This window comes from Oryzias latipes, chromosome 2 (assembly GCF_053564925.1).
Source record: "Oryzias latipes strain Hd-rR chromosome 2, Olatipes_Hd-rR_3.1".
Lineage (NCBI taxonomy): Eukaryota > Metazoa > Chordata > Actinopteri > Beloniformes > Adrianichthyidae > Oryzias > Oryzias latipes.
Window position 1 is genome coordinate 50,299,757 of NC_136238.1, and position 25,829 is coordinate 50,325,585.

Genomic DNA, 25,829 nt, shown 5'->3' on the forward strand with positions numbered 1-25,829 from the left:
ATTGTTAAATTGATTGACTTTTGATGATATTACTTCACTAGCTCCTAAAATTGATAAAATGATTCAAAAATCTTTCCTAATGTAGCATAACTTTGCACATGTTTTTAACTTTTGATACTTGATGAAATTTTGCTATAATTCCTGAAACAGTGTTGCGTCTATTTTACTGATATAGTATTATGTTTTAAAGCATATGAATGACTTTTAAAAGTAACATAATTTGCATATATTTCAGATGCTGCATTTGCCATGTTGATTTCTAAAGTTATTTTTGACGTAGTACTTAAGTAATTTCATCTTTGGCACGTGCTTTATTGATACCTTATGATCTTTAATTCTGTCTGATAAAACCTAGGAACCGGATATTAATAAATCATGAAATAAAATGGTTATAGTATAACGGGGTGGGATTATATAAGTTCGCTTCTTTCCACTCCCTTTCAAGCAATTTTTATTAATTATGTCTAATTATCCTAAGTTTGATTAGTTACTGTATGAATGTATAACTGATGATTATATTGCTTTTGTGTGTATTACTCCTATTTGATTGCTTGAAATAAACCATTTCAAAATCAAAATCAAAAAAATGTTAAGTCAATGGTACAGACGCCATCTGAGGTCCTGCATCGCCATTTGAATGGTGGGCGTGGCCACTTTCAATGTTAAGTCAATGGTACAGACGCCATCTGAGGTCCTGTGGCGCCATTTGAGCGGTGGGCGTGGCCACTTTCAATGTTAAGTCAATGTTCCAGACGCCATCTGAGGTCCTGCATCGCCATTTGAATGGTGGGCGTGGCCACTTTCAATGTTAAGTCAATGGTACAGACGCCATCTGAGGTCCTGTGGCGCCATTTGAGCGGTGGGCGTGGCCACTTTCAATGTTAAGTCAATGGTACAGACGCCATCTGAGGTCCTGTGGCGCCATTTGAGCGGTGGGCGTGGCCACTTTCAATGTTAAGTCAATGTTCCAGACGCCATCTGAGGTCCTGCATCGCCATTTGAATGGTGGGCGTGGCCACTTTCAATGTTAAGTCAATGGTACAGACGCCATCTGAGGTCCTGTGGCGCCATTTGAGCGGTGGGCGTGGCCACTTTCAATGTTAAGTCAATGGTACAGACGCCATCTGAGGTCCTGCATCGCCATTTGAATGGTGGGCGTGGCCACTTTCAATGTTAAGTCAATGGTACAGACGCCATCTGAGGTCCTGTGGCGCCATTTGAGCGGTGGGCGTGGCCACTTTCAATGTTAAGTCAATGTTCCAGACGCCATCTGAGGTCCTGCATCGCCATTTGAATGGTGGGCGTGGCCACTTTCAATGTTAAGTCAATGGTACAGACGCCATCTGAGGTCCTGTGGCGCCATTTGAGCGGTGGGCGTGGCCACTTTCAATGTTAAGTCAATGGTACAGACGCCATCTGAGGTCCTGCATCGCCATTTGAATGGTGGGCGTGGCCACTTTCAATGTTAAGTCAATGGTACAGACGCCATCTGAGGTCCTGTGGCGCCATTTGAGCGGTGGGCGTGGCCACTTTCAATGTTAAGTCAATGTTCCAGACGCCATCTGAGGTCCTGCATCGCCATTTGAATGGTGGGCGTGGCCACTTTCAATGTTAAGTCAATGGTACAGACGCCATCTGAGGTCCTGTGGCGCCATTTGAGCGGTGGGCGTGGCCACTTTCAATGTTAAGTCAATGGTACAGACGCCATCTGAGGTCCTGCATCGCCATTTGAATGGTGGGCGTGGCCACTTTCAATGTTAAGTCAATGGTACAGACGCCATCTGAGGTCCTGTGGCGCCATTTGAGCGGTGGGCGTGGCCACTTTCAATGTTAAGTCAATGTTCCAGACGCCATCTGAGCTCCTGCTGCGCCATTTGAGTTGTGGGCGTGGCCACTTTCGATGTTAGGTCAATGGTACAGACGCCATCTGAGGTCCTGTGGCGCAATATGAGCGGTGGGCGGCGTGAAGGTCTGGCAGCAGCGTGACGGTTTGAGTGACAGCGGGTAGAAAACACATCCATCTAGTGAATGGATCCATGGTTCTCCTGAACTTCCATTCATTCTCTTCACCTGCTGGTTCCCTTTGGGGGCAGCGGGGTTTCAGGAAGCGTCCTGCCTGCTGGTGGCCAAAGGCGGCTTCACCCTTCAGTCTGCTGCAGGGCCCATGGAGCTGGAGCATTGATCTGGCTATGCGGCTCCAGGAGGAGAGCTGGCGGCCAGACAGAGAGCTGCTGCTGATGGAAAGACAGCCAGATCATCTCCTGAACTTTAGCTTGCTGGTTTCCATGGAGACCATCAGAAAAAGGTCCTTGATTTGATTCTGGTTTGTAGTTTTCCTCTGGGGTTAACATGGGACAGCAAGCCTTCAAAGTCGCTCAGAGAGACGGAGAGACGGCGGAAGCGTCCGTCTTTCAGACTCATCAGGAGAGAAGATGACTGAACGGAGAGAATCTGAAGGATCCAGACATGGAGACGTGATTCCCCATGATTCTGGAGAACTCTTCATCATCCAGAAACCTGACCTCTCAGCATCATCCGTGTCTTCATGCAGTGGAAATGACAGAAACACAGACACCGCTCCATGTCGCCATCAGGCTGAAAACATTAGCTGGAAGCTCCGCCCACAGGCGGCGTCCAGCTCAGGAACACATTTGTGGACAGACGGCGAGCAGAGAATTATCCGCGCGGTGAAAGAGAGGCGGTCAGTGTGGACGCAGCTGAACAGAAATGTATTCATGTTCATTCAAAACAAAGAGGACACTTTTGAATAGGAGGCAGAAAGGGCAGGTGTTCAAACCCCCCTAGGGTCCTGTGTGTGCACGTCTGACCAGCATCAACCTGTTATTTCTGTTGGTTCTGATCCAGAAAGGTTTTTAATGACCATTTATTTGTCATTAGTGTTCAGAGTTCATATAGTTTTGCATTTTTCAAGAGGTTTTCTGAACTTTTGGAGCTTTTCCAGTCTGGTTCTACTGGTTTTATTGGAGTTTCTACTGTTTTTATTGTTGCTCCACGTGACCCAAAGGTCTCTGCTCGTCCCTGCTGTGCAGCTCTGTCCTTCCCCTCTGTCATGTGTTCATCCGTCCACATGAGGGCGCCGTCTAGGTCATGCCTGGTGAGCTGGAAGCCAAGAAAAGGAGGGAATAATGGAGAAAATGAAAGACCTGAGGAAAGCTGCAGTTCAGCCTTCAGGAAGAAAAGTTTAGACCAATAATTACAGAAATAAAAGATAAAAATGTTTTTATAAATCTGAAAGTCACCAAAGTGTTTAACAAACTTTTTATAAAGTGAAAAGGTCAAATGTTTGTGTGTTGGAAGTCCCAACCTGACAGATGAGCAGAATAATAAGGCAGGCAAAGCCGTAACACTGCCCCCTGGTGGACAGGAACTCAGCAGTGCAGCTTCAGGATGGAGTGGCTTCCAACAGATCAGATCAACGTTCTGCTCTCTGCTAAAGAGGCAGAACGTCTCCTTCTAAGAAGAATCCAGAGTTCCTGATCACAAACATCAACTGAAGCCCAAATCAGAGCTGATCAGACTGCATGGAGCCCAAGCTCCAGAAAAGAGGAGAAAAGAAGAAGAAGTCGTCCACATGAAGCTTCACCTTAGAGGAAAAGAGGAGCTGCTGAACTAAAGTACTCGAGTACTGAGGAAGACTTTCAAGCTCTGATGGATTCTGTAGAACATCTGGAACTAGAATGTAGAAAGTGCTTCAGTTCCATCAGCTGTCAGTCTGCAGCAGCTTCATCTGCTGCCTCCATCCTCTCTCTGTGAGTCTCTGCAGAGTTTTTCTGCAGCTGCAATGACAAAGACTGAAGCTGCTGTGCTGCCCTCTAGTGGCAAACATGGCATCTGCAGCACACATTTCTACTTGGTTGTTTTCTGCTTTCATGAAAAGAAACAAATAATATTTAATCTTAATACAAACCAACATTCCACTCAGACAATGTTTCCTCCTTCAGTGTCACATCCAGAAACACTGAACAGTCTTCATCAGTGAAGAAGACTCTCATCCTCTCACCAGCTTCCTGCTCTGAAGGAAACATCTTCATCATCATCATCATCATCATCATCATCATCATCATCATCATCATCATGGACAGCCAGACCAACCTCTGTAGAAACACAATCCTCTAGTTCCAGACTAAAGAAATGATCCCTGAAAGTAGAGTCTCAGTGAGTTCTGGATGTTGTTTGTCCTCTTCTGTCTGCAGACAGGAACTCCTGCTCCTGGTCTCCTCCTGCAGATCACAGACTCACACCTCCTCCAATCAGAATGCAGCTTGTTTCTGAATACAAAAAAGCATTTTAGTTCTTTTCAATCATTAAAGTAATCTATCGATGAAATGTTGAAATAGCTTCAACTCCACCAAGTATTCCCCAACCTCTGTGTCTAGTTGTGTCAAACTATCTTCTTCTCTGTTGGGTTCAGCTCTCAGAGATTATTGGTCATCCTAAAGCCTTCATCTATCTGATCACAGATGGATTGGTCCTTCTGGAACCTTATCAGAAATATCAGGAACCTTCACTAAGCCACATCCTATGTTCATCTTTACTCTCCATGAAGTGACTGCAGCAGGAATTGAGAGACCAAACTGATAACTTAGCAGTCTGTGATCTGCAGGAAAGGGGTTTATTCAGACATACCTCTGGTTTGTCTGAAGATTAATAACCCCTCTTGTTAAAGTAAAATATGTCCAACACAAGAGGCCCTCAGCTCTCATCTGCCTACCCAGCTGTTGGACAGGACAAGTTAAAAAAAGAAGAAAAAAGGAAATGAGGATCTATTGGTGAGTCCCAGTCCTGGAAACATGAGTTGTGCTCTGATGAAGACGCCTGATCCAAATGTGGAGTTTTGAAATGTTCTTCATGAGATTCAAACTGATTGAACACAGAAAGGCCCAGAGTGACCCCCATTTCTCCAGTGGCTGACTCCGCCCCTTAGGACGTCCCCCTGTGTGGATCAGTGGAACCTGCTGCAAATGCAGGCTCTGGTTCTAACTGCTGGATCAGAAGTGGAATGGGAGCTGTAGTGGTGTGTCTGCAGCTGGATGTGGAAGACATGAGGGAGGGGTCAAAGGTCAATGTTGTCAGTCTATTCTCCAACAATGCTCCAACATCTTCAAAGGTTTTTGGTCCCAAATCCAGAGTGGAGCTGGTAGGACGTGATCATTTCAGCCTCAGATTTGGGATCTGTCATCTCTCTGCCACCGTGACACCGAGTGATGAGTTCAGGCTCCAAAGCGGCCCCATCGCTGGCTTTAGGGACTATTCCAAAAGCTTTCAATGATGGCGGGGAATGAACATTAGGAACAGATGACGGCTTGAAATGTCTGCTGTTGGTTTCTGATCCAGACAGAAATTCAATCAAATGTCTGTGAATCCAGGATTTCCTTAGAATCTTTGACTCTAGATTCAGATCCATCTGCTTCAAAGGATGAAACTGCAGCTAAAAGTCTTTCAAAAGTCCAAATCCTCAAAGATGAAACAGAAAGTTCCTAGAAAGTCAAATGACAAACAATCAGATTGTCTTAGATAAACCCGTTTGGAAGTTAAAGCATAGAAACAAAGAAAGTTCCAGAAGCTAAAAGCCTGAAATCAAGAAAAGTCCAAAGAAAAACAGAAATCCACATTTGGATCAGTAAAGACATGAATTCTCCAGAAAGATCCAGAAACAGCTCTGAGCAGCAGCCATGAAGGGACTGAGAACAGACGGACATCAAAGCAGAATCCAAGCAGCACCTTCATCCTGATGAAGCTCCGCCCTCTGACCTTCAGCAGTCATCTCCAGGCTCCGCCCCCAGTCTGTGACGGCTGGATGATGCTGTCCTCCACCTGCAGCTGGACCTGGATGTTCTCTCAGACCATGTGGCCTCATGGATCAGAAGGTTGAGGGTTCAAGTCCCTTCATGGTTGAAGTCAGACAGAAAGTGAAGAAGAGGGAACATTCAGAGCAGTTTCTGTGCTGTTTGCTTCCTCATGAGTCCCGTCTAGATCAGGTCTGGATCCCAGTCAGAAAGGGATCAGGAAATCTGCAGATCAAACCTTCATTTACTGAAATGGAAAACATCAACTGACTTTCTACACATTCTACTTCCATTCATCAAACTCCAACAGGAAGAAGATTTACAATCAATCAAATCTGTTGATTTCCTGACAAACCTTGTTTTCTCTTCCTGTTTGAATGTTTGATTGTTTTCAAACATGAAGAGAGTTTTTTTTCCTGTTTTTAGCTTGAATTTCTGTTGAAATGTAAAGGTTCATTCAGAATTCCCCAGTGGCCTCATGTTGGAGGAGGGGCTTCTGCTGGGGGCGGAGCTTGAACACACACCGCTTCCTGGAAGCCAAACTCAGGCTAAGTGGAGGAAAAGTTGGGATTTGTGGTGTTTGTAAAGATCTGGAATGGTTTCCTCCCACAAAAAGGCCTTTTTCTAGTTTCCTGCAGATGAATTCTTTTCCTGCTGGGAGTTCTCATCTGGGTTTGCAGATTCTTAGTTGGAGGAAAACTTGGAGCAAATTCTTCCCAGAAAAAGGATTTTCTCTGGAGTGAATTGACATGAACAGAGTGAGTTTGGACTGAAAGCAGCAACAGGGAGGAGATGTTAGAGCTTCATCAGAAAACAGCTTTCTGGAGGAGTTGGAAGACGTCAACAGTCACAGTGATGGTGAGGAGGAGGAGCTAAGACTTCCAAAGTCAGAGCTGAAGATGGAGGAGCAGCAGGAGGAGGTTCTTTTTTTATAGAACTTTAAAGGATTACACATTTATATTCACATTGCTTTAACATAAATACACAACAAAATAAAAAAATAAGATACAAAGAAGAAAGAAAATAAATAAATAAACAATGAAAATAGAAAAATAAAAAATAACATTAACATTGTAGGTCACAATATTAGGGATTGTTGTATAACGTGATCTCAAAGGGAAATTGACATTTTTATTGCAGTTTTGTTTTTCATGAGTTTCTGCAGCAGAAGGAGGTTCTTCGCGGAAGGAGAGCAGAAGTCCAGTTAGTCAGTGGTTTAGGTGATTGGGTTTATTCATCTTAAATGACTTTATCTTAACAAAGAGGCAAAATTTGAATTTGAATAAAAAAAATTTGAACAAAGAGGCAAACATAGTAAGTAATGAATCTTGTGAAACATTTGATTATATTTACCAGAAAAAAAAGTGGGAACATTATGACTGACGTGTGTAGATTTACTCCACACCAGCTGGTGGCGCTAAAGCACAATGACGATGTTAGCCAAACAAAGAAGAAGAACAGCACGAGGCGCTAGCAGCGTTAGCTTGGTAGCAGGCTAGCAGCGTTAGCTTGTGTTGAGAGGTCGGTGGTGTTTTGTTGGGACGTTTGTGAGGTTTTTGGACAGAAAGGACGATACGTGGTTCGTGTGGGAACTCTCAGCATTTTCCAAAGTGTCGTAAATGAGTGAAGAAGTGTTGAACGGAAAGACAACGTGGATTGCTGTGATTGAGACTAGCAGATGATCGATCGGAGCTGCAGTGAAGAGGACGGCGGTGTTTGTGGGAGTTGGAGCTGAAGATCGGAGCAGGAACCACGTCTTCAGAACCTCAGGAAGGTTCTGTCAGAGAACAACGTTCTGCTGCTGAAGGAACCATCGTCCAGAACCAGGAGGAGCTCTGTCGTCAGCGCAGACTGCTGGATAGCAGCTGGAACCCGCAGCTGCAGCTACACGTAGTCGGTATGTGACTAAACATTTTAAATGTAACGACGCTGAATTTGGATTCCGATTCGCGAGCGCACTAAAGGAACATTCACTGCATTTGTTAGTCTCTGTGGCTGTCCTCTCTCTGTCCTCAAGGCTAAAAGGCTGTTTTATTATTCAGTAAGCGAAGATATAAACATACTAGATACGTCATTAGAATGGTGTGTTTCTGTCTAGTCTGCATTTCAGGGGCCTGTTTCACGAAGGAGGTTAAGTGTAAACTCTGAGTTCATAAACCCGGAAATCAGGGAAACCCTGGGTTTTCCGTTTCAGAATGGGAGGTTTGTCAAACCAGAGAAAGCAGAGTAAGTCAAACCCGTTTCTGAAAGAGAGGTAACTTCTACTCGGAGTCAGTGTCCATGGTTACTTATGCTGTGAACCTAACCTGGTCGGGAGCAGGTTTTATTCTCTAAACTCAAGGTTTCTGCCGGTCCCCTCCCCTTTTTAAAGACGAAGCGGTATTTTTCGCTTTAACCTTCATTGCCCACATTTCCGTCATACAGAGACGGTCGAAGTGACAAGAATGGCTTGTCCTTTTTTGGAGGACCCAATAGACGAGGAGGCTGCATTAATTCATAGAGAATTATATTTACGTCGTGCGAGGATTTTGAGACCTCGACTCGATGTTTTGTCATTTCCCCATACGTTTTTGTTTGAGCGTTACCGTTTTTCGTTGCAGTCAATCACATATATAAAATGAAAACAACATTAGGTCTTGCTATGTAGATGTTTCATATGTCAAATATTGTCAACAAAGCCTACATCCATGACATGCTCACATTTGACCTGATTGAATTATGTTTTTATACTTCATTTTTAGCTGCTGCCATGTTCTTTTAATTCCTGCAGGATTGCATCTAAATGAAAATGAAATCAGGGACATTGAATTAGATTAATGTAACAATTACTTTTTGGAAACACAATTTTCTAGCACTGCTTACTTTCTTAATCCCATATAGACCTATACCACTTGATCAATACAGGGGTAGTGTTGCAGTGTGTGTGTGCTGAGCGGGGTGCGATCCACGAGAGACAAGGGGAGGGGCGAGTGCAGGTGTAGATGGGGGGGGGGGGGGGGTGAGCACGGATGAGGAGGACGGAGAAGGTGTCATTCCCAGAATAACTGTTTTGGAGTCATTCTTAATCCGCTCTGGAGGTTGAGGGTTTCCAACGGGAAGTGAACCCCGAAGGAGAATTCCCTTCGGCCCTGAAGGAAATCTCCCCTGCGCTTCTGACCACGGTCGGAAAGACGAGAGAAAAGAAAGGAGAAGTCTTCGCGCAGCGAAAGGTTCAACAGTAGACAAAAGTTCACTTTTAAAAACACAATTGCATGTATTAATATTAAACTGACCAACGTTTGCTAGAGGGGAAGGTTAACAAAAAAGTCCTCTAAACATTACTGACGTTAAATGCATTTTTCCCCCAGATTGGTTCTGTACACTATGCAGCATTTCATGCATTTACACCAGGAAAAACACTTCAAAAGTACTCCTAAATATCGCCATTTTTTATTTCACTCCTTACGCTATTTAAAAAGTTATTACAGTCAATATTTTATAACAATGACTTAAATGCAAACTTAGGCATTAACTTGAGCAGCTATGTTTTCCACGCTAACTGTCTCTGTTTTGCAGATGCAGCGGTGTTGCTTTTCTTCTGGAATATCTGCTCATATTCACTGTAACTCTGCAGCAGCACGTCAAGTTCAGCTGGAGAAAAATATGCAGACCTCTTTTTTTCACGGTTGCCATGGTGACTCGTGATATCTGCGCTCCATTGATAATGGCTTCTTATAGACGCGGTGCGCACGCTCACCTCCGAATCAGTCCACTCAGAGTTGATTGATCTAACTCGGATCAGCTTCTCTGAAACAGAAAACTCAGAGTTGTTAATCTCTCGATTGACCAACTCAGAGTTCAGGTTTGACCTCAGAGTTGGTCGAACCTCCTTTGTGAAACAGGCCCCTGGTGTTGTGGCTCCATAAACACTCCAGAAAGAAAACAGAGACCACAAGTTAGAAACCCGGGACAGAAAAATAAACTTCCTGGTTGAATGAACGTCAAAAAGAAAAGGAAAAAAAAACAGCTGCTACCCTTTTCTTTAGAAGACACACTTGTGTCTTCCGCACCCCCTGCCGGTTCATCACCGCGGTATTTAAAAATCCCACACTGTCACAGTTCTAGCCATAAAGTGAAAGAGCGTAAAGACAACTAAGCTGGCGTATTCAGGACCTGAGTGAGGAACCTTACAACCGCCCGGACGCATTTCTAACCGAGCGACCGCATTTTACAACTACCTGCAATCCAAACTGAGCGGTGATCCCGCCTGGTTCCTCTTTGCACACTCACCTGGGTTTGCTCAGGGGTGTCTTTGTCACTCTTTACAAGACTCGTCAGCATATTCGTGTTATAATGAATATTCTGTAGGAAAGACCGTCTTTATTTTAATTTGTTGTTTCAAATTTTAATAGAAATATGAATCATGACTAAAGTGGTCAATAGTCATGAAGATACTGAAGCTACTGTCACCTAACCTTCTGTACAAACTAATCATTACCTTATTGTCTGACTAAAATAAGGAATATGTCAATATTTCACTTGTTTATATCTAGGAATTTTTCATATTAAAAAATGGATCAGATTTGATCAAAAATCCTCAATAGCTCTGAAGATGCTAGAATTTTTTTGACATAATCTTTGTTGTATTAGGAAGATACGGTGATGATTAGTCAGTACAGGAAGTTCTGTGTCAGTAACTACAACATCTTTAGAGCTTTTGAAGATTTCTGACCAAATCTGATCCATTTGTTAATATGAAAAATTCCTAATGATAAACATAGTGAATTTATGATATAATCTTGATTTTAGGACAATAAGGTCATGATTAGTCAGTACAAAATGTTTGGGGACTTTAGTATCTTAGAGCTATTGTGCACACATGTTATGATTCATATCTCTATTAAATTTTTAAAACGATATGCAATTAAATAGAGATTGACCTTCTCACTAAATATGTAATCTAGCATGAATATTCTGACAAGTCTTTATTACCCGTTCATATAGATATAGACATGTATTTCCTTTTTAAAGGTTTATTGACTTTTACAGAATGGTGTTTCACAGATGATGCACTTTGTTGACGGTCCCTTGGCAGCCAGCGCTGCATGTCTACATTCACAGCTTGAGGAAAATTCTGATTAAAAGCCAAAAAAACAATCTTTTTTTCTTTTGAAATGCATTTGTAGTTCACTCTGTGTGTTAATACGAAATAATAGGTGTGTACGAAAAAATCAGTTCTACAAAATATCGCGATAATTCATTCGGTGATACTTATATCAATCAAAATGCTGTCAGGACGATATTAACTTAATCATTTCTGAGCGTTGTTCAGTGTCTGACTTGTTTTCCACTTCACCCTCCGACCTCTAGTTGGCAGCAGATCACACAGAGCCTCTTTAAGCTGCACCACACTACACAAGACAACAGGAAGACTGCAGCCAGAGGCAGCTTGTTCTGTTGTTAAGAGACATGAACTACTTCGTTTATACTTGGGATGGGAACCAAACAGAAACTCTGTTTCATTTTGCCGCCAGCAACATGTAAAAACGTGGATTGCTGTACTTTTTAGCTGCTCAGATAAATGGCGTATACTTATAAAGCGCTTTCTACCTTCTTTTGAAGGCCCAAAGCAATTTACAGTCACAGTCCCATTCACCCATTCACACACACATTCACACACTGATGGCGGCTCCGCTGCCGAATATGGCGCCAACCTCCCACCAGAGGCAAGGTGGGGTTCAGTGTCTTGCCCAAGGACACTTCCACACATGGGTGTGCAAGGCGGGAATCGAACCTGCAGTCTAGCGATCATGGGTCGACCGCCCTACCGCTGCACCACGGCTGCCCAAAACGAATGAAGCAGCGCAGCGGCTAATTAGGGTTGTGCTGATGGACGATGGGTGACTGACCTGACAATGGAGAGACACCATCGTGATCCCCGCCACGCTGCGAGTCGACACCATAAGCTGCAGTTACATGTACAAAATATCTGAATCGGATCAATGGTCGGATTAGAATTCAACAGTGTTCATGGGTGCAGAAAAATGTTTTCAGATTATAACAAACGTTCACATGGGGTCACACTTTCGGTCGGAATAAATCGTTCATTCATGCTCAGTGGTGTTTGTAATACAGGAAGAGGAAATGAGTTCCGCCGAGCGGCTGCATAGATAGATATGTCAGCTCCGCATTATATGAGATGATCTTCTAAACGTGCTTTTATTAATGTTCGCTCGTCATTTTGATTTTAATCCGTGTGGCCAGTGCTTTGTCTGTTGAAGAAGGGAGCTGGAAAGAAGCCAGAGCTAGCAGTATGCTAACACGGGCTAACAACAGTAGCTTTAATCCATGCGGGACATACTGCAATCTGCATCCTGGCTGTGGGATGTGGATGTGAATGACATCAGCCTTCAGGGCTCCAGACTAACTTTTTTCACTAGGAGCACTGTGGCCCCCAACTGAAAATTTTAGGGCCACAACCAGAAAATTTAGGGGCGCATACCGTTAATCAACATGCTAACCAAATCTACTAATTTCCACTGTATTGCGAATAAATACTTTAATAATAGATGCAGAAATTACAATGTGCTGTTTCAAATTCAGTGTCACATTTTATTTTGCACTTTTGAAGATGCAACAAGAATGTAAACTGACAGCAGGATCGCTGTCATGACAGTACAAATAGTAAAGAAAATACCATAATTTTAGAATAAAAAAAGTAATTACTGTAGTAACCTTTCGGTCATTTCACAGTTTCAAACAATACTTAAATGTATGTAAACGTTAGGGGATGGAAATTCATGTTGGCGACACTAAATAGGTGCAGCCTAGATGCACAATAATTTTAGATTACCCAGATGGACGCAACGCTGTTCAGATCACCTGGTGTGAGACGTATATTTTTGTTTTTGCTCCAACATCACCTGTCAATCAACACAAAAATATCACGAGAAAGGGGTGGGAGCAAGGCCCCAACCTGAGCGAACGCAGCTGGAAATTTAGTACTGCACTGACTGAAAGCTGCCCTACAGACTACAAAACAATGCATTATGGGACATGTGTCCTGATGGTTTTTGTAGTTCAGTGATGATCAAAATAATTTAAAATACCAAATGATTAAAAAAGGCTACATACATTACAAAACATTAAAATAATTATAAAAGATATAATAGCACAGATCATACTGAAGGGGAGAGGCATATTAAAACGAAATTGAATGTTAAGGACTTCCTGTTCTCCTTCAGTCTCGCTTTAGTTTCGCCTTCATACCCCCCCCGGCCTGGTCCCCCCAACGATCCAGGCGCGGCGCTGGTTCACCTCAGACACGTCTATCGTTGCATTTTCCCCACGTGTTTTAAGTGTGTCTAAGACTGAATCGTGTTGTTGCTCACATATGTTTAAAGTTCAAGCCCCCGCATGGAGGTGTGGGACATTTATGCTCCTCAGCTGACCATCTCCCGCGGGAGCAGTGTGCTGCTGTAACAGCCGTGCATGAGAACCGTGGTTTGCTCCGCGAGTTTGAGACCCCTGCTGTACACTCTGGCACTGGTACACTAGCCGCAGGTCGGAAGAACGAATCAATAGTTCGCTTGCTCATAGCTCAGATGCACGCACAGGTTGTGATGATATTTGTCTCCGTTTCATTTCCACAGATTTTTACGCGAGCTCGATTATCTCTAGGCCCCGCCCCCTCCACGCATTTAGCCACTTAAAGAGGATTTCCCTATTCTCCTCACACGCATTGGCCGCCTCACAGACAGACATCACTCAATGAAACGCGAGAGTGTGTTTGCGTCTCATGAGTATGTGTGCGAGTGTGTGTGTTTGCGTGCATGTGCGCTCCTGTCTCATTGATTATTTCATTGATCATTGACGAGCCCCTTCCACGTTTAATGTATAAAAAATACAGAGGGTGGGGGAGGCTTCTGTATTTTTAGCTACCAAAATTAAAGCACTATTAATTTGTTTGGGTAAAAGCAGCTGATATAGGAGATACAGTTGCAGTGCTTAGCATTAAGATCATTAAATAAACTGAATTTGACCATTTTATTACAATGAAAGGCATGTTGATATTCAAGTCGTTTTTTCAAAGTCATATTTAAAAGAAAAGAAAAAAGAAAGAAAATATGTTTAGGTAAAATATTGGGATACGTATTGTGTCGCCAGACTCTTGCCAATACACCCCCCTACAAAATAATTAGATACTTGCTGTCACTTTTGAAGGTTTATCAGAAGAGTTATTGAGGCCAGAAGTCAGAATCTGTGAAGATCTTTCAAACCTAACCAAACTGCAGCTGCTCTATTCCCGTGTTCCTCCACGTAGCTGATAGCTGCAGTTTAAACTCTGCTTCATAATCGTGTCTCTATGCATTTCCAGGGTTTTCAAGACAGTTGTTCTGCATTATGCGCATATCTACACCTTGTAATATGGTGGGGGGTTCTCCTTTCATGTTCTTACCTCTCTCAGTACCGTTCTCATGCTGTTCTCTCCTAGGTCCTCTTTACTGAAGTCGCACAACAACACATTAGGGCCGCTCCGTACATTTAGGAGAATGTAAGACTTTCATGTTCACCTCATGGTTGTGATAGTACTCTACATAGAAAATATGATAAAAGGCAAAGAGCCGCATGCAGCTCAAAAGCCTCCTGTTAGCCTGAAAGCTCCGCCTGCCTCGCCGGATTTGACCAGCAAATATCGGCCGATAAGATCAATCAGAAAAAGCAATGCTCCCAAGTGACAAACACACTCCTGAATTCTGCCCCCCCAAGGGACAGAAAACCCCCCATTAACACATAAACCCAAGCAGGCCCGCAAAGGGGAAGTGAGGCGCAGGATCACCGCTCAGTGAGGATTGCAGGCGTGCAGTAGTATAATGTGGGGTCACTCAGTTAGGATTGCAGGCGTGCAGTAGTATAATGTGGGGTCGCTCAGTTAGGATTGCAGGCGTGCAGTAGTATAATGTGGGGTCGCTCAGTTAGGATTGCAGGCGTGCAGTAGTATAATGTGGGGTCGCTCAGTTAGGATTGCAGGCGTGCAGTAGTATAATGTGGGGTCGCTCAGTGAGGATTGCAGGCGTGCAGTAGTATAATGTGGGGTCACTCAGTGAGGATTGCAGGCGTGCAGTAGTATAATGTGGGGTCACTCAGTTAGGATTGCAGGCGTGCAGTAGTATAATGTGGGGTCGCTCAGTTAGGATTGCAGGCGTGCAGTAGTATAATGTGGGGTCGCTCAGTTAGGATTGCAGGCGTGCAGTAGTATAATGTGGGGTCGCTCAGTGAGGATTGCAGGCGTGCAGTAGTATAATGTGGGGTCACTCAGTGAGGATTGCAGGCGTGCAGTAGTATAATGTGGGGTCACTCAGTTAGGATTGCAGGCGTGCAGTAGTATAATGTGGGGTCGCTCAGTGAGGATTGCAGGCGTGCAGTAGTATAATGTGGGGTCGCTCAGTTAGGATTGCAGGCGTGCAGTAGTATAATGTGGGGTCGCTCAGTTAGGATTGCAGGCGTGCAGTAGTATAATGTGGGGTCGCTCAGTGAGGATTGCAGGCGTGCAGTAGTATAATGTGGGGTCACTCAGTTAGGATTGCAGGCGTGCAGTAGTATAATGTGGGGTCGCTCAGTTAGGATTGCAGGCGTGCAGTAGTATAATGTGGGGTCGCTCAGTGAGGATTGCAGGCGTGCAGTAGTATAATGTGGGGTCGCTCAGTGAGGATTGCAGGCGTGCAGTAGTATAATGTGGGGTCACTCAGTGAGGATTGCAGGCGTGCAGTAGTATAATGTGGGGTCGCTCAGTTAGGATTGCAGGCGTGCAGTAGTATAATGTGGGGTCGCTCAGTGAGGATTGCAGGCGTGCAGTAGTATAATGTGGGGTCGCTCAGTGAGGATTGCAGGCGTGCAGTAGTATAATGTGGGGTCACTCAGTGAGGATTGCAGGCGTGCAGTAGTATAATGTGGGGTCACTCAGTTAGGATTGCAGGCGTGCAGTAGTATAATGTGGGGTCGCTCAGTTAGGATTGCAGGCGTGCAGTAGTATAATGTGGGGTCGCTCAGTTAGGATTGCAGGCGTGCAGTAGTATAATGTGGGGTCGCTCAGTGAGGATTGCAGGCGTGCAGTAGTATAATGTGGGGTCGCTCAGTGAGGATTGCAGGCGTGCAGTAGTATAATGTGGGGTCGCTCAGTTAGGATTGCAGGCGTGCAGTAGTATAATGTGGGGTCGCTCAGTGAGGATTGCAGGCGTGCAGTAGTATAATGTGGGGTCGCTCAGTTAGGATTGCAGGCGTGCAGTAGTATAATGTGGGGTCACTCAGTTAGGATTGCAGGCGTGCAGTAGTATAATGTGGGGTCGCTCAGTTAGAATTGCTCCCGGGTGGTTGTAAGGTTCACTCACTCAGTTCCTGAATACACCTGCTCAGTCGTCTTTGTGCTCATTCAATTAATGGCAGCGATGAAATGCCATATGATGTCATTTTACATGATCACTAATTTTAATCTTGAATAAAAAGCAATACAATACAATGTTTTTGACCCAAATTAAAGATGAGAGTTTTATAGTATCAGAACTTTCTCATTACTGTCCAATCCGAGAAAGGGATGCATCATAGCAGAGGTAGTCAAATCGCGATCACGATGGTGTCTCTCCATCGGGATGTCAGTCACCCATCACGATGGACGATGGTATCGTCCATCGGCACAACCCTACAAGACACTTCATCCTCCTTGCCTCCAGTGTGGCCTCTATCTCTAGCTATCTGGGTGGTGGACGTGATTGTCCTCTATCTGTACTATACTGTGTACGGCAGGGGTGGGCAAACTACGGCCCGTGGGCTGGATCCGGCCCACCTCCATCTTTGGTCCGGCCCGCTGAACAATATCAGAGACCCATGTGTTTTTTTTTTTTTATCTGGTCACACGATCAAGACGTGACATTTTATTCCACCTTCTGCAGTCTGTGTTCTACCTGGAAACCTCTAAGAAATCTCTGTCAAATAGACCAGAAGACGGTCTTCCCTTTCTACGTCGCAGTTCATCTTTCCCGGTTTTGCTCATTATTTCTGAGCGATCATGCTGCCTTTTTTAAACAGCGCACCCTGTTCTGTGTCCTGATTGGCTGGAGACCTTGTCAATCAATCTCCCCAGTCCGTGCCGCGACTCCTGTACAGAAACGCACAGCTCTTCAGATCTACAGAAATCTTTGATCCCGGTCATACCTTTGTTTTCAATCTAAGATCCTGGACCTCATTTCTATGAAGGTTTAAGAATTTAAACAAGAGAAAAGGTGAAAATGTTCATGTCTGTCAGAGAAAAGTGTATTGATGCAGTGAGGAGTTTTAGTGCCATAAATTTAAAACATCTGGAATCATTCTCTGTGGATTTCACCGATCACGGTTATTTTTAGAACGTAACTCCTGCAATAAACGAGGAACTCTGTTCTGGTGAAAAGGTAACGCAGATACATGTGTAGCTGCAGCAAGAGAGAGACATACATTTGCTTTTTCAGTATTACTGGATGAAAAACAGACGTTCAGCTGCGCAAACTGTGAGACGTATGATGAGCTCAAAGTCTCTGCGGAATTATGACGGGAGAGGATCCATTATTTATTATTTTTTTTAAAGGGATCAGTATATTTTTCCTGAATTTTTGTCATTGAAAATCATAGAGAATGATGTTTGGTCATTGTTTTATTTCATAAATAACGTTATTTATTTTCTTAAAAGGATCATAAATGAAACTTTATTCATACAACCTTTTACAAAAGGGCTTCACAATAAAAGAGATCTAAAATGGGAACAAAAGTTTTAAACTAAAAACTCGAATATTCTGTTTTAGAATATAATTTTCAATCCAAATGTTTTCATCTACAGTCCATGTTCTATCATTTTCACTCCACGCATCTGCTCCTGGTCCAGCCCTTCTATCCAATTTTAGAACCCAATGTGGCCCCCGAGTTAAAATAATTGCCCCCCCCTGGTGCAGGGGGTCTACCACTGCTGCTTGGGTGGGGCTCTTGGTGTAGGAATGACCGGGCTCTCTCTCCTTTATTTTTTACACTCCATCATCAACAGAACAGAATAAGGCAGAAAAAGAACAGAAACACCCACTGGAGCTCAGGTGTAAGATCACATTTGCACAAATAGTGTGCGTGACTGAAATGCTTTGTGTGTATTTGTATGCATAAGTATGTGGTTATTAAAAATATAATCAATCTAACTTAAGTCTAGCCTAAATTAATAAAGTGCTTCATTCAAATATACTCCTTGTGTGTCAGGAGATTCATAACCACATGTTGTAACAGTAAAATATGTCCAACACAAGAGGTCTTCAGCTCTCATCTGTTTGGTCAGACATGGTGAGTGAAAGAAGGCGTCTTTGTTAAGAAAGATAAACCTTTTCTTAATAAGAGGTGGTCTCAGGTATAAATCAGTCCCAGACAAACAAACCGAACCAGTTTCACTTCCAGGTCTTTAGGAGTCCTTTGTTCTCAGCTAGAGTTGGAGAGACAGGGGCTACACTCCCCAACCTGGCCATCTCTTTCAGCTGTTAATGTCATTTAGTTTAGGTAAAAGGCTATCAAGTTTTTCCAGTTTGAAGTTTGACTCCTCCCCCAAGAGCACTAATAAACCTGCTTTTTCACCAGCTAATCCACAATTGACAATTTGGATCAAAGGTGAAATATTTTCAATTTTAAAAATGATAATGTCCTGATGGCATTTTTTAAACCTACTACTGTGATGGAAACAAACTGTATGAATCTTCACAGACAATTGGTGTTTTAAGATAAGCAGTTAATAGTGTTTATTAACAACACACAAAGTCCTCAAAACATAAAAAGTGTCTCTGTTTGTTTTTCTGCAGTCCTCCCCCAGGATTGGGTGACTGAAGATCTCTGCAACCGACAAAGGAACTTCAGAGTTGAACTGGAGAAACCGGACCCTCCGCATTATAAAGAGGAACCGGAGGATCCAGAACCATCACAGATGAAAGAGGAACCAGGGGAACTCTGCATCAATCAGGATGAAGATCACCTTGATCTGAAGCAGGAGACTGATACCATGATGGAGATTCCTACTTATGAGGAAGATGAGAACAGTGAAGCAGATCTAAAGAATCAGCAGAGCTTTAATGTAACTGATAGTTACATAGCACAATCGATCATTTTGGTTTCACTTATTTTTATATTTTGGTTAATGTTTGGTTTGTAATATTTAAAACTCTTGGGATCAAACCCTAATGTGCTCATATACTCCAAAACAGCCCGAGCTTTCATTACATGAACACAGAACCACAGACTGTTGGCCTACATAACACATTGATGCAGTCATTCAATAAGGAGACACAAGTTAGTGTTGAACATAACAATGAACCGTTTTCTAAAGACTGTGTGCTGTTTCATGCATGTCCAATGCAGGAGCTTTTGAACACTCATATCATATCACGACTCTGGAGACCGTTGAACGTTGTCATCAGGTTTAATGATTCTTAAAAGGGTAAAACAGAAAGCAAATGATCAGTACAATTAACGTGTATATATATATGCATAGCACTGCATCACAACTTCACAAACTCCAAAAATAATAGACTGATAAACATGTTTCTTATATCGAAATTCAAAAGTCTCAAGATTAAATTTTCTCCACATACCGGCAATGCAACCTCTTAATTGAGACGTATGCAACAAATTCTTTCCACTGACAAACCAAGTGCGTGCATGCTAGCGAATCCTTTCTGTTTCTACATGTGCACTTTTCAATAAAGATTATTCAAATAAATGTGTTGAACAACAGTACCTGGCGCGACCGCTAGAGGTCTCCAAAAACACGTTCAAAATAATCAGCCCATAGGCTCCATGCACATAACTAGTTCTACTTCCGCCGCCTTGAGTGTGAGGCCGACCATTTCCTGGTTGCGACTTCTATAGCAGCGACACGGCAGATTTTGATTGCGAAAGATGGTATATTTCACCCGTTGTCTACAAGGTCTCCCGAAAATCGACGTGAACAGCATCTACAGGATTATCGACCAGTGCGTGGTTCCATGGGCAAAATATTGTGTCGAAAATACCAAAAGGTAAATGTGTCCCGTTGTAAACAAACCTTTGCTGTCACATTTATGCAGCAGCTCGGTAATATACGAGGCGATCTTCCAAACGAGCTTTTATTAATGTTATGAATGTTATGAAGTGCCTGTTCGCTCATCATTTTATATTTAATCCGTGTGGACAGGGCTTTTTTGTGGAAGAAGAACAGAACTGAAGAAGAACCCAGTGTTAGGATAGGCTAGCAACATTAGCCTTTTGATGGACACAAAATCCAGGACAAACCATGTGGGAAACGCTGCAATCTGCATCCTGGTTGCACGTAAATGTCTGGGAATAACAGCAGTCTTTATTTTGTCGGGGCACAACTAGAAACACAATTCGATGTGATTTTTTGAACAGTTTCTAAGGACTGAGCGGCATTTCTGCTCTGAAAAGCTCACACACACTGTGTGCTCTGCTCTGTCCTCGCGAGTCCGGCAGCCGCTAACCCAGAGCGGCGGTTCGGCTCGCAGTCTGAATTCTCGCACATAACAAAACAACAAAACACACACGTCACAAAGCACCCTCCCCTCAAACACATTAATAAATGCGGCTGCTCTGCTCAGAGAAGTTCACTCGGTCCACTGGCTCCGGAGCCCGAACGCAGAGCTCGGATGCCGGGTCCAGACCTCAGTGGACACGCATCTCCCCCGTGAGGGTCTAAGAGAGCCAGCGGGGCGAGAGCGGAGCGGCGCTTTACGCGGGGCGTCCGCAGAGCAGCTGGTCGGTCCCATATGCGCTCCAAAGCTTTCTCTCAGCGAAACACCGTCTATGCGTGACGTAACCCAGATCAGTAGTGACACACGATTAGAATGACCGTTTACATGAACAACGATCGGTATAACCCAGCTATGTGGATCGGAAAGAAATTTTGATCCGAACGAGTCTGAGCGGGGCAGAGTATTCCGAACGGCGTGTTTACATGACGCATTTTCATTCCGATTGCTGCAAATACTAAACACGACTCGTCTTGCTTGGGGTGAAGTCCTCCCGCCGTGTTCACCATCCATTCGGCTCTCACTGACACATCTACTAGAAAGCTATGAAAGCTTATATTAGTTCTGTTGTACTTTGACAAATTCGCACACGGGTACACAACAATGTTGTGATGTCTTTGTCACGCGTTGAAACACCAAACGCCTTTCATTTACCCGAAATCCGCTCCTATTTACTCAAAACTAGCAACTCAACAAAACTCCCCACAACAATAACACGACCAACAGGAAGTTGTCGGCCTCACACTCAACACACGGAAGTTAACCGGAAGTTCTATCGTGCACGTACGCTATTAACAGAAAAACACATTCATATAACACTATAACTGTCACTCAGAACAGAACAGACTGACATGAGCTGAAAACATCCTTTTTTCATGAGATTGATATGATACTCTAAATTTTTTACAACAGTCTTTGTATTTTATATTCTTTAAGCAACAATTATCAAACCAATAAAATAAAAGAACCAATATGTTTAAATCTGTGTAAAGATACTTGACAATAAGAGCTTTGCTGCTTTCATTGACAAAAATAAAAAAAAAAATTCCACACTAGGAATTCTTTCAGATGTATCCACTAATAGAAATGTGTTGTTTTGTATTATTAGAGTTAAATCTTGAAAGGATTCAATGTGGTTGTAGTTTAAGCTGAGATGATGAGTATGTTGTTCATGTGTGTTACCATGACAACACTAGAAAGATTTTGTAGATGTCTTTAATTCTGACACTTTTTATGTGATCAGTGAAAACCGCATTTAGAAAAAGATTTTCCTAAAAAATGTCAGAAGGAAGTTTTCAGGCAGATAAAGAACCAGACTGGTGTTGTGTGTTTCATGTGATTCGTGTTTTCTAGTAGACATTAGAACTGTTCCTCTGTTCTTTTTGGTTCTCAGTGTTCTGTTCCAATCTTATCTGTGAATAATAAAGTGGACATGAACATCAGTCAAAAGTGTGGAGTCTTTCCCACAGTGTGGGTTTGTGCTGTTTGTTGTTTCTCTGCTGGTTCCAAAGCCGGACTCTGTTCCAAAGAGCAGAGCATGTGATGTTACCAGAACCGGGTTGCGAGGTCAGCAGAGATGCCCAGACTTCCCTTGCACTTCCTCCAGTTCCTCTGGGGGGAACCCTAGGCGTTCCCAGGCCAGCAGAGAGTCATAGTCTCGTAGTATCTTGCGTGTCCTGGGCCTGCCCCGGGGCCTCCGCTCAGTTGGACATGCCTTAGGTGAGTATTGGAACGAAGATGGACTGGTAAATGGAGAGCTTTGCTTTTTGGCTCAGCTCTTAACGGGCCGTTAAAGCGACTGCACAACTTCGAATGTTCCACAAACTCCGCTCTGGCCTTTCCTCACTCCTGAACAAGACCCCAAGATATTTAAACTCCTCCACCCAGGGCAGGAACCCTCCACCCACCCAGAAATGGCAAACTACCTTTCTCCGGTCAAGAACACTGGCCTCAGATTAAGCTGTACTGACCCTCATCCTAGCCGCTTTACACTCTGTAGCAAACCAACCCAATGCACTCTGGAGGTCCAGGCTTGATGAAGCCAACAGGACAACATCATCTGCAAAGAGCAGAAAGGAAACCCTATGGTCCCCAAACCAACCCCCTCCTGCCCCTGGTGAGCATAAAATGACTTGAATCTTGCTTATATTTTGGCATTAGATGGAGACTGAAGAATTACCAGGTTCAATGGTATGAATAGAAAAACTAGAATATGACCAGTGTGTTTGTGACTGAAAGATAGAATGAAGTAGACATAAATCTGATGGAGAAATCAATAGAATCTGCAGTTTGGATCAGTTTCTATTGAAAAAGGCTGCATAAATATGACAGACAGCTTTCAGGTTCAGATTCTGAAAAACAGCAGAAACATGATCTGATGGAGGCTCTCATTTCTCCTCATTATTCTTCCAAACAGCCCAATCAAGTTGGCCCAAAGGCACATTGGCAGAGCAACATGTTGTCTATGAAGAACCTACTCAGCTGTGCTACAAATAACAACAAACATCCAAACCACAACGCTAAACAATCAAGACCAACACAACTGTCAACATCCAGAATCCAGCAAATATCCCAAACACAACATTATTACCCACAATGCACCTGCACAGGTCCTGCAGCAGACAGGGTCTTTCCAATAACTTTATTAGTCTCATCTTTTTAAAACTGGAAATATTTTTCTTCAACGTTTAAAACATAAAACAGGAAATGAAAATATTTGACAATCCAGTTGATGAGAAGCTGCAGAAAGACTGAAATCCATCAGATTGTAAAAAGGTAGAGGTGATGATGATGATGATGTGATGAAGATCAGACGCTGATGTCACTGATGTTCTGGCTGTTGATGGGCTGGATGTGGGTCCTGGTGGTGCTGAAGAATGAAAGATCCTTCTACCTGCAGTCATTCCTGAAGGAAGCTGATTGCAGCTGTTCTCTCCTGACAGATGGAATGATGGGAAATGAAGTTCATGTTGAAGTGTGCTCCAAGCAGAACAGAAAGGTGGATTCCTGAATATCTGAAGGATCAAAGACAAAGATGTTGTGAAGAGAAGATGTGAGAAGAAAGTCCAGAATGAATCCACTCTGACTTGTCCTCATGTCTCTGAAGCTTGTGTCTTCATGTCTTCACCTCAGAGTTTCTTCTGGATTCCATGTGGATCAATAATATTGATCATGTTCTGTTGTCATCAGAACTTCAGGCTTTTCTCTGCTGATGATCTCTGAGCTGAACTTCTTGGAGGAATTCCTGAATCTGGGATTTGGAGCAAACAGTCAGAACAAAGGAGGTTTCCATTTCTTCTAAGCTCTGCCAGAAGAAAAGAGCTGAAGCTTGAAGCTGAAGCAGCATTTGCTCCCAGAATCTGTCCTCCAGACCAACAAGTCCCACCACAGCCTTGAAGACGTTTCCAGAAGCAGCAGCAGACTGTGTTCCCATGACGACGCTGAAGTCAGCTGCTGCTCTGCAGGAGAAAGTCTGCAGCTCCTCAGTCAGGAAGCTCTTTCAAGCTCGTGCACATCTGTCAGTGCAGCAGCAGAAAGCCTGTTTCCCTGCAGGAAGTCTGAGACTTTTCAAAGTAAGAGCCTCATGTTGGCAGAGATGGGTTGGATTCTTTGATGCTCCAGTGTCTTTTGGATTCAGGATGAGTTCATGCAGATCTAGAAATCCCACCATGATGATCATCCTTGAGGAATTTCAAAATAAAAGACTTACAATCACTGCTGGATGAGAAATACATTTACTCTTTATTTTCTGTCAATAAATCATATTTATCAATAAATCCTTGATTGTAAATGATGGATCTAAAGTTGAAAAGAAGTCAAAGTGCTGACTCAGCACAGATCAAAGGAGACACAGATGATTTCCTGGAATGAAGAAAACATCAAACATCATGATGTGATCTGGAACTGAGCTGTTCTTCAGAAGATCCTCCCAAACATGGAAACTGTTGCTGCAACACGTGAAGCTTTGCTTCTGTTGCTAGGTAGATCTGATGGATCAGAAGCAGACTTCTGTCAGCTGGAACTGGGGCTTCTTCCAGACCATGTGACCTCATGGACAAAGTTCCAACATGGTTTCAGTGAAATGTGGAGGTTTTCCAGGAAACGTTGCTGCAGTTCCTCTGTCTCATCAAATGAGAGATTTCTCTGCACTAAAGAAGAAAATCTTCCAGAACAGCTTCAAGCTGCAGAAAAACTGTTTCCATCATTCTGAGGACATTTCTTTAGGCTTCATGTGAAGAAAACAAACTGTTGGAAAAGATGAAACCAGAAACAAAGAGGTTTCTAGAAGCTGCAGTTACAATGAACAGCCAGCAGGTGTCTCACTCTGGGAGTCTCCAAAGCTTCACCAACTGCAGATTAAGAAACAAAGTTCTGCCTCCAACCATGAAGGGATTTGAACCCTCAACCTTCTGATCCATTAGGCCACATGGTCTGTGAGGACAACCAGGTCCAGCTGCAGGTGGAGGACACCATCCTCCAGCTGGAGTGGATGAAGGAGCTGCTTGGATTCTGCTTTGATGTCCGTCCGTCCTCAGTCCCTTCATGGCTGCTGCTTCTCTTTCTCTGATGTTTCTGCAGGATGAAGCTCTGACAAACTGTTGAAGTTACTGGAAAACGCTGAGTCTCTTCTTTCTGCAACTTTGGATAACAAAAACATAAAAAATAGAACATAAAAATCATAAAAAACAGATTTAGAAACAAGTTTTATTGGGAATATAGTTTGTTTGGTCTTGTATGTTGTAAAAGTTTGATTTTGCCCCACAACCTAACCTGTATGTTTTTTTGTTCATTCTGGGATTTGATTTGCTGTGTAATCTGTCTGTATAATCTTCTTTCTCTTTCGGCTTTTCCCATCAGGGGTCGCCACAGCGAATCATCCTTTTCCACCTCACTCTATCATGAACATCTTCTACCCTAACATTAGCCAACTTCATGTCCTCTGTTAAGACATCCATGTATCTCCTCTTTGGCCGTCCTCTTGCCCTCCGGCCAGGCAGCTCCATCTCCAACATCCTTCTACCAATATATCCACTATCCCTCCTCTGAACATGTCCAAACCATCTCAGTCTGGCTTCTCTGACTTTGTCGCTAACACAGGCAACATGAGCCGTCCCTCTGATGTACTCGTTCCTTATCCTGTCTAACCTGGTCACTCCTAAGGAGAACCTCAACATCTTCATCTCTGCTACCTCCATCTCAGCCTCTTGTCTCTGTCTCACTGCTACCGTCTCTAACCCATAGAGCAGAGCTGGTCTCACCACTGTCTTGTACACCTTTCCTTTGAGTCTTGCTGGCACTCTTCTGTCACACAACACTCCTGACACTTTCCTCCACCCGCTCCAACCTGCCTGCACTCGCCTCTTTACCTCTTTTCCACACTCCCCATCACACTGAACTGTTGACCCCAAGTACTTAAACTCCTGCACCTTCTTCACCTCAGCCCCCTGTAACCTAACGCTTCTACCTTGAT

The 25,829-nt window shown here is 43.5% G+C and overlaps 1 long non-coding RNA gene and 1 pseudogene across 1 annotated transcript in view; one reads left to right on the forward strand and one right to left on the reverse strand.

Moving 5' to 3' along the window:
- Positions 1 to 3,937: 3,937 nt before the first annotated feature.
- Positions 3,938 to 4,175, reverse strand: LOC144990757 (small nucleolar RNA U3; annotated as a pseudogene).
- A 2,147-nt stretch (positions 4,176 to 6,322) lies between these two features.
- The window catches only part of LOC144989428 (uncharacterized), a 29,801-nt gene continuing 10,294 nt past the window's right edge, over positions 6,323 to 25,829 (forward strand). The window contains exons 1-2 of the long non-coding RNA XR_013653588.1: positions 6,323 to 7,704; positions 18,641 to 22,078. This is a non-coding gene — a long non-coding RNA (uncharacterized LOC144989428). The remainder of the gene's footprint in view (positions 7,705 to 18,640; positions 22,079 to 25,829) is intronic.